This window comes from Nicotiana tomentosiformis, chromosome 4 (genome assembly GCF_000390325.3).
Source record: "Nicotiana tomentosiformis chromosome 4, ASM39032v3, whole genome shotgun sequence".
NCBI classification, from domain to species: domain Eukaryota; kingdom Viridiplantae; phylum Streptophyta; class Magnoliopsida; order Solanales; family Solanaceae; genus Nicotiana; species Nicotiana tomentosiformis.
The window spans coordinates 69,939,301-69,949,246 of NC_090815.1; the positions used below are offsets into that span (position 1 = coordinate 69,939,301).

Here is a 9,946-nt window from a genome sequence, read left to right on the forward strand (position 1 = left end):
TGCCAAAAAGATAGTACCAGCAACCTAAGAATCAGAAAAATAAATGGTAAAAAATAAATAAATGGAGAAAGCAATATCAGTAATCAGTAACAATAGCAAGGTACTAGGACACCAGAGCGAAAAAATAGTATGAACACAACACATACCACTAGCATACGAAAACAAGATACTAACAGACTAGCCTTACACTCAGTGCGTAGTATGAAACGCTCAACTACCTACTAACCTACGAGTCTACGACCCTAATGCTCGACCTCTATACCTTCCTATCAAGGTTCATATCCTCAGTAAGCTGGAGTCGCGTCATGTCCTGCCTGATCACCTCTCTCCAATATTTCTTAGGTCGCCCTCTACCTCTTCTCATACCCGTCAAGGCCAACCGCTTGCACCTCTTAACCGGGGGCATCTAGGCTTCTCCGTTACATGTGCCCGAACCATCTAAGCATTGGGTCTTCTAGGAGAGCTATGTCCACCTTCGCTTGAATATCTTCATTCCTAATCTTATCCAACCTAGTGTGCCAGCACATCATCTCAACATCCTTATTTCTGCTACTTTCATCTTCTGGATATGAGAATTCTTGACTGGTTAACACTCTGCGAATGACATGATCCAATAATTAAAATTTATTAAAATATTAATAAATATTAAATTTTGATTTTAAGTTTTTAAAAGTATGAGTTCGGTATTAATAACTTTAAAGATTAAATTTATCAAATTTAAGTTTCGAATACACCATTGGAGGAGAAGGTTTTTAGTAAGGTAAGAGAAAAAAAGAGAGGATAATTTATCAGTTTGGGAAAATGAGGTAACTAAAAGAGAAAAAGAAAATGATTTACCAGTTTGGGGAGTTGAAATAGGAAGAGAAAAAAAATAAGGATAATTCACCAGTTTGAGGGGTTGGGATGAGGAAAACCAAAGATAAAATAAAATAGAAGATCATTTACCAGTTTAGGGGAATGAGGTTGGAAAAGAAAAAGAGGAACATTTTTCGGTTTGAGAAATAGGGAACGAAAAAAGAAGGATAATTTTCCAGTTTTTAGAACTCAGAATTATCATAAAATTGGACAAGATCTAACTTGAACTGAAGTATTTCATTCGCTTTCAAATATTACTTGCTTTAATATTTTATTAAAATATTTATAATTTTAAAGAATAAGAAATATTAATTTTCTTTAAATTTCACTTCTGCAGTTTCTATTAGATATGCGATAATTAAATGAAACGTTCAAAAAGTGTTTTTTTTTTTTTTTGGTTGAGAAAAGGCTAGGATGATTTAATCGTGAGAACAAACGTCAATCACTGCTTTGCTTCTTCCATTCAGAATAGAGAAGTGAACTCTTGTTGGGATATCAGTCATCCCTTTGACTAATGGGAATACAAAGTGGTTACTCATTACCCTCTTTTACTTTTTTTAGAACCTAGGATAATATCAATCACTATGTACTTTTACGATTAGAAGGTAAGGTAAAATGTTTTTTTTGTATACCTGTGCACGGGGCGGCCCGACGTATTTTGGGGCCTAAAGTTAAATTTTAATGAGGGGCCTTAATGTTTTAATTTTTTTTATTATTATTTGAAGTCAATTTTTCTAGCTTTTTTAGATGCAAAGTTACTAATAATTTTCTTATAATCAATTTCTCCTAATAAGTCTTTCTCAATTGACAATATAGCTAACCCATTTAATCTCTCTTGAGACATTGTTGATCTTAGGTAAGATTTTATCAATTTTAATTTTGAAAAACTTCTTTCCGCTGAAGCAACGGTAACTGAAATTGTTAACATTATTCTATAAGCAATATAGGCATTTGGAAAAGAATCAAGTCTCTTTATTTGATTGAGTATATCGATTAAACTATTATCTTCTACTTGTACTATTTCCCTTAATACTTTCAACTCAGAAAATAAATCTAAACCATCAATATCGGATTGATTATTATGCTTTAAGAAAAATTCAAGATTAAGGCAGTGTGTTTTTAAATTTTTATCATTTAGTGATCTTAGTTTTTTACCACTAAATAGAAAACCAAAAATATTTTCATATGCTTCAAATTGTTCAAATCTATTTTGAAGTGAAACAATAGCCTTGTCTACAATGTATAAAAAGTAATCAACTCTAAAGGACTCTTCAAGAGACTTTGAGATTTCATTAGCAACATTCTCATCAAAAAATTTCTTCCTAGATATCACACGTTTCTTACGAAATTCGGATTCAATATTCATTTCAAATGCAATTTCTTTGGCAGAAATCATAGCAGTTACAAATCCTTCTTCTCTATATTTGTTAAAAAAAGAAATCAAACCTTTTAATTGATCTATGGCAACATCAATATGCATGTCTTTTGACTGCATACTTTTGCTAACTGAATTAACAACAAATAATATATCATACCAAATAGTCATACCCAATAAAAATTCAAAATTTTCGAGTTCATATGTTACTGAGGAATTAACTTCACTTTTAGTTTTTGGATCATCAGTAATTTCTACTAATTTCAATAAAGCATCTCTTATTTTTGGAGTTTGAAATCTTATTGCTTTAATACTTTCAATACGACTTTTCCAACGAGTTTGTGACAATGATTTAAGAGTTAGACTAGGTACACTATCCTTTAATACTTTCCATCGCTTAGTAGAAGATGAAAATAGTGAATATATACGTTGTACCACTCCAAAAAATGATATAGCTTTTGTACAAGAATTAGCCATATCACAAAGTAACAAATTTAGATTATGACAACCACATGGTGTATAAAATAATCTAGGATTTACATCAAGAAGTCTTTTTTGCACTCCTTGATATTTTTCCTTCATATTTGACCCATTATCATATCCTTGCCCTCTTAAATTATCAATATCAAGTCCAATATTTTTTATTTCATCTATAATAACTTTAAAAAGACCTTTTCCGCTTGTATCATCTACTTTTAAAAATTCTAAAAAATATTCATTAATTTTTATTGGAGTTGCCGAAATATCCACACTCCGCAGTATAAAAGACATTTGTTCTTGATGACTTGTATCTGGAGTGCAATCAAGTATGATAGAGAAATATTTTGCTTCTATAATTTTTTTAATAATTTTATTCTTAATTTCACTTGTCAATAAGTTTATCAATTCATTTTGTATTCTATGCCCAAGGTAATGACTATGAATTTCATCATGCTTAATTCGTCGAATATTTTCTTGCATGACAGGGTCAAATTCTGAAATTATTTCAATTAAACTTAAAAAATTTCCATTATTCTCTTGATATATCTTTTCATTTTTTCCTCTAATGCTAAATTATTTTTTCCAAGAGTTTTGATCACGGCAATAATTCTTGACAATATATTTTTCCAATGCTCTCTATCTCTATTGATTTGTTCTTGAACATCTTTATCGATTGTTTTATCTTTTTGCAGTCTTATTTCTAAATCAATCTATGCAGCCATGTTAATAATATGTTCATTTGTTGTTTCATGAGTTTTGAGCTTAGTACTAATATTTCTCCAATCATTACTACCTTCACTAGCTAGTTTACTACTACAAGTTTCGGAACTCAAACTAAACAACTTACAACAAAAACAAAATACTTTATCTAAGTCTTTAGAATAAACTAACCATCTTCTATCATGTCTTTCACCATTCACCAATTTTTGAATATAATGTGTAGTAGAAAAATGTCTTGAAAATGTATCATTCGAAAAATTTGTGTCAATTATTCTAATTGGCCCATTTTCTACCAATAGATCTCTCAACTTTGTATCTATATTAGTCCATTGACTAGGATCATATATATTTATAGGAGTTGAATTATTTATTTCATTCATAAGCATCAATGTATTATTTTGAGGATCTATTTCTGGCTTGTCAGTTACTTGTTCTTTTTCTACTTGAATATTATTAATTTTCGAATTATCTAACTCAACTGAATTACTAACTTGGTCATCTAGAGAACACTCTCCCAACTTTTCTGATTCAAGATTTTTATTATTCAATAAAAATTTGTCAAGAGCACCTTTTTGAGATTGTATTAGATTTTGAATTCTTCTTTTTTTCTTGAGTTTTTCATAACCAGATTCACACTTTCTATTTGACATACTTATCTTCTAATAATAATAAATAATCTAAAAATGCACTAAATAACAAAATATTAAATTTTAGATGAGAAAATAATAAAAGATAGAATAATAGAACCTGGTTAAAAAACGGATAGCTTGATATGAAATTAAATTTTCTGTTCGAGTATGCTTGTTGTAACTTGTAAGACTTGAATCATGAAAATAGAACAAACAAAAACACTCCACTATTTCTTGAATCAATACACTGAACTCTGAAGTCTGAAGATCCAAAATAAAGCTTTGATCTTTAGCTATTGAAGAATGAAGAATGGAGTGTGATTAATTGAAGAATGAAGAATAAAGTATAAAAATATAATATAGTGGTATAGTCAATAGTGTTACTCACGTTAGGTATAAGTTGAACCGTTGAAAAATGAAGTAAAAACAAAGTATAAAATATAATATAGTATCATAGTTATTAGTGCACATTGCACAAGTTGTCTACTTGTCTTCACTTTGCTCAACAAAGTTTTGTGAGTAAGAACAAAGTATAATATATAATATAATGGCATAGCTATTAGAGTATTAGTGCACAGTGCACAATTGCACAATGCACAGTGCACACGTTCTGCTTGTGTTCACTTTGCAAACTTTGAGAAAGTTGTGGACTCGTGGTCCACTATTTTAAATTTGTGTTTAAACTTTCCGTTTCATTTTATATATTTTTTAATTTATATATATAATATAGATATAACTAAAAAATGGGGCCCCCATAAATGTGGGGTCAAAAGTAATTGCTTTACCCGCTTTATGGATGGGCCGCCACTGCCTGTGCATTAATATTTATTGATTCGACTAATCAGATTCGTGATGCATAAGACTTGTTAAAGGAGGAAGTATTGCTTACCATGATTTTCTTTGTTACGTAGTTCAAATATGAGACATCTATTAAAAATTGAGAAATCTTGTCTATTTTACCACACTCCTCGGTGGTAGGTAAAGTATAAAAGTATGTGATTTAAATTGATAAAAACGAGGTAAATAATTGTTATCAATTAACGTGCATGCACTCTGATTTTGTATGGGTTAGCACTGAATGGCTCAATAGACACTTCAAATATACATTTACTCTCTCATATCCACTTTAATTAATTATTTAGAATTTTGTTTGTGGTTCATAATATTTAATTTTTTTAGATATCAAAAAGAAATTAGTTTTATTTTTTCAAAGTTGTCCTTAGAGTAAAGAACCTAGGAGTATTTGTTATATTATCAATGAACAAATTAAGATTAATATTGCAATGATTCGACCGGTCATTTTGAGCATTTACACTTTGCTTGGCGGTTTGATGGCATGAGTAGCTCCGTATGATGTATTACGACTTGTGTGTATCGTCGATTTTAGTTTTCGGATGATTCGGAATTAGTTTGGAAGAATGAATTTGATTGTTGAAGCCTTAAGTTAGAAGAGTTGACCAAGTTTGACTTTTGTGTGTTTGACCCCGGATCAGAGTTTTTATGATTTTGTTAGGTCTGGATGGTGATTTTGGACTTGGATGTATGCCCGGATTCGCATTCGGATATTTCTAGAAGGTTCGGGCACATTTTGGCAAAAATTGAAAAGTTGAAGGTTTGGAAAGTTTGAGAGGTTTGACCAGGAGTTGACTTTGTTGATATTGGGTTCGGATTTTGATTTTGGGAGTTGGTATAGCTTCGTTGTGTCATTTGGAACTTGCATGTAAATTTTTACGTCATTCCGTGCTGATTTGATATGATCTGGTGCGAGTTGTAGAAGTTGAAAGTTCATAAGTTTATTGAGTTCGATTTGAGGTGGGATTCATAGTTTTGATATTGTTTGATATGATTTGAGACCTCGAGCAGATCCGCGTTATGTTATGAAACTTTTTGGTATGTTTTGACGGAGTCCTGGGGGGCCTCGGGTGTGTTCCGGATGGGCTACGGGCCATTTCCTCTTATTTTGGAATGCTGATTGCTGGGTCTGATGTTCTTCTCTGTGATTGCGAAGGTACAACCGGGATCGCGAAGGCTGTTTGGTGACTGGTTATTTTTCCTTCTTCGCGTTCACATGGTTTTGTCCGCGATCGCGTGCGTGTGAGTATTACTTCTTCTCGTTCGCATTTATTCTTCCGCGTTCACGTAGTGTTGACCATGCTGGGGAGGCAAAGGCTTTTGTTCTTCGCGTTCACATAGAATGGCCCGCGATCGCGATGACTGAGTCAGTGATGAACCGCGTTCGCGTCCCTTGTTCCGCGTTCACGTAGTGCTTTTCGTGGGGCAGTATTATTTCTTCTTCGCATTCGCTTCTCCCTTTTCGCGTTCGCGTAGCACATTCTTGGCAGCTGGTGATTTTTTTCTTCGCGATCGCATATGAATTTCCACGATTGCGATGCATGTTACCTGGGCAGAAATATAAAGTACTTTATTTCGAGGGTTTGGCCATTTTTATCATATCTTGAGTTGTTCGGATTTGAGCGATATTTGAGGTGTTCTTCACGTGTTGGATTTGGATAAGTGTTCTTTTCCCTGATTTGATTTTATTTCATGATTCCATCTTTATTTTTATCATTAAATTAGTGATTTGAGTTGAGCAAAAATGGGGATTTTGTGAAAACTTTTAAAAATATAAAATGATGATTTGAAGGACGAATTGATGTCGGAATTGGATAAATTTGATATGGTTAGACTCGTATAGGAATGAGTATTAGGATTTTATAAATTTTATCAGATTCCGAGATGCGGGCCCGGGGTTGATGTTTTGGGTTGACTTTTTAATTTTTATTAAATATTGAAGCTTTATTATCTGGATTTGTTTCCTCTAGTTTTTATTCATGAGATAAAGTTATTTTGGCTAGATTTGGGTCGTCTAGAGGTTGTTTCACGCGAGAAGGTCATTTTAGAGTATCGGTCTAGCTTCTTTGAGGTAAGTATCTTGCCTAACTTTGTATGGAAAAAACTACCCCTAAGTAATTGGGTTAATTGTGATATTCTTATTATCTGAAAGTCGTGTACGCAAGGTGACGAATGAGTACACGGTCTATATGTGGTATTTGACCGGTTTAGATTGTCTAGTCTCTATCCATGCCTTTAATTGAATTGTCCTGACGTGCTATGTCTCTCATTGTTAATCTACTGTTACATGCTTTATTTGACGTTGTTAGCATTTATTGTATCCCTTACTTGTTATTTTTCCCTTACATGATTTAGTTGAAGTTATTGCCTTCCCTATTGTCTTGTTACCTTTTAATTGTTGAGTCCCTTCCATGACTCCGTGCCTATTTGCTACTTGTCCTAACTGCTTCACTTGCACACCTTAGTTGTCACGTGCTTTACTTGTCCTGTCATTTTTGAAATATTTGTTGCATTCCTTTGATTATTACGTGATTCAATTATTGTTGTGTACTCATACCCTTTGATTGTAGAAATTTCTGTAACTTGAGTTATTGGATTGTTGTTGTTAATTTAAATTGCTTGTGGATCAGGTTGCACACCACAACAAGTGAAATAAGGGAGGATTGTGATATGATGATACGGTGGGATCGGGTTGCATGCCGCAACAGGTAGAATAAGAGAGGATTATGTGATATGGTGAAATAAGGGAGAATTTGATATTGATACGGTGGGATCGGATTGCGCACCGCAACGAATTATGTGTGTTGTATTCATTGTTGTATTGTGTTAGCTTTCGGTATTTATCATATGAGGTTCTTAGAACTGGTATTTTTGGATTTACTGATTACGAGGATTGAGTTATTTTCATTAGTTTACTGCTTTGCCGTCATTTCTTGTTTTCCTTTCCTACTATTATTAGTTTGGTGAATTGATTTTCAAAATGAATTTACTACATTGAGTTATTCTCTCATACCCTACTGAGTTATATGTACCATAACGGTTTTAAATAAAAGAATTATTAACATGATTACCTTATGTGATTCTTAAGTTATACTCGTCATTTTATTCGGTATTTTACTATTCTTAATAGTTGTCATATTTCACTTTAATTGATTTTTCAACTTAAACTCCCTACCCTATATAATGTGTTTACTTTACTTAAAAAGAATTGTTATTATGTTTTAATTTAATAAATTCAATATTAAATGCAGTAGCTTATCCGATGCTTTATTTTATTTGAAAATGTTATTTTCTTCACCCAAATGATTTCTAAAATAAACTCATTTTCTCATTTAATTCCTACTTGGTTGGGAAACTGTGATTTTACTTTATTGTATATAAATAGATCCCTCGAATATTCTTTATTAGCATTTGACACAGATACTATGTACCTGATAGCACGTGGATTTTGTCTTGCGAAAATAATTTGGAAAATGTGGGCAGAAGGTGCCATGTATGTAAGGTTTGGAAGTTGTGATTTATGATTTGAGTTTACGAAGAGTGGTCCCTGGGGTAATTCTTGTTGAGATTCGTGCATTATAAATGATTTGATTGATTGAGTTGTCATCGGTTTCCCTTACTTGAATTCATTCATATTTAATCTGTACCCCGACTATGTTGTTGCTTAATTACTTGGTTGTTTCTCGTTGCCATTCGTGCTCCCATTATCTTTACTGTGATTGTAATTTGTGATCCTTCGTCTATTGGCCTTACATTGACGTTATTTCCATTATTGACTTTAAGTTATATCTTGTACAGGTTTATATATCTGGTAGGTTTCTTGACCTGGCCTTGTCACTACCCTACCGATGTTAGGCTTGACACTTGCTGGGGTACCACTGTGGTGTACTCGTGCTATGCTTCTGCACATTTTTGTGCAGATCCAAGTACTTATGATCGAGTTGGTTTGAGACTATGTCTGTGCAGCTGGAGACTTCAAGGTATACCTGCTTGACGTTCGCAGGCTCCGAAGTCACCTTCTGTTGTATTTTATTTCCATTGTTTCCCTTTACTCCGAGTCAGTGATGTATTGTTATTTCTAATGACTCTTAGCAAAGCTTATAACTTATACTACCGGTTTTGGGATATTGTATCATGTTGAGATTGTTGGCCTATTATAGAAACTCATGTTTCATGCTTAATAGTTATTTGGTTAAAAATCTATTTACTTTATCAGCAGTATTAGGCTTACCTAGTCTTAGAGACTAAGTGCCATCACGACATCCTACGGAGGAAAACTAGGGTCGTGACAAGTTAGTATTAGAGCCCTAGGTTCATAGGTGTTGTGAGTCATAAGTAGGTTTAGTAGAGTCTTACGGATCGGTACGGAGACGTCTGTACTTATTTTGAAAAGGCTATGAAACTATTAGGAAATTCTACTTCTTTCATTCCTTATCGTGTGGCATTGATTCATCTTGAAGTGTATACCTTATATTCTTTTGCATCCACTCGTTCATGATATTGCGCACTCGGTATTAGCTATGCACCGACGGTTCGTGACGCTATGGATGAGCTACGAGGGAACCAGGGATGCTCAAACATTGTCTCAACGTGTCGTCCAGACTGAGGATGCGGATGTATCGAGAGATCAGTCGGTTGTTCACATGGGGGTGCAGCAGATTCTGGTATCTGGGTGATAAGTACGAGCTCGGGAAGATTTAATTGGTTACCTAATCATCACGATCGTAGAAGGGTCAAGATGTGGATGATGATTTGAGGATAGTGGGTGGTATTAGGGACTATGTGGATCGTATGGGGTTTCTACTCAGTGGGAGATACATATTATCATTCAAGGCACCGGAGGAAGCAAGTTTGACTGTCACGAGAATGGATATGCGCTTAGTAGATAAGTTGGGGCATCTCATGATTGGTGTTGCACAAGCTATGAAGGTTAATATTATGGATCATCGGATGTTGTGTCCTATGGCTTCGCGCCAAGTGGGGGAGTCCACTATCGACGACCAGATTGCAGGGTCATGTGTTATATCAGATTGGC

The 9,946-nt window shown here is 33.7% G+C and overlaps 1 pseudogene; it reads right to left on the minus strand.

Moving 5' to 3' along the window:
- Positions 1–1,555: 1,555 nt before the first annotated feature.
- LOC138909888 (uncharacterized) lies at positions 1,556–4,080 on the minus strand (annotated as a pseudogene).
- Positions 4,081–9,946: the final 5,866 nt, after the last annotated feature.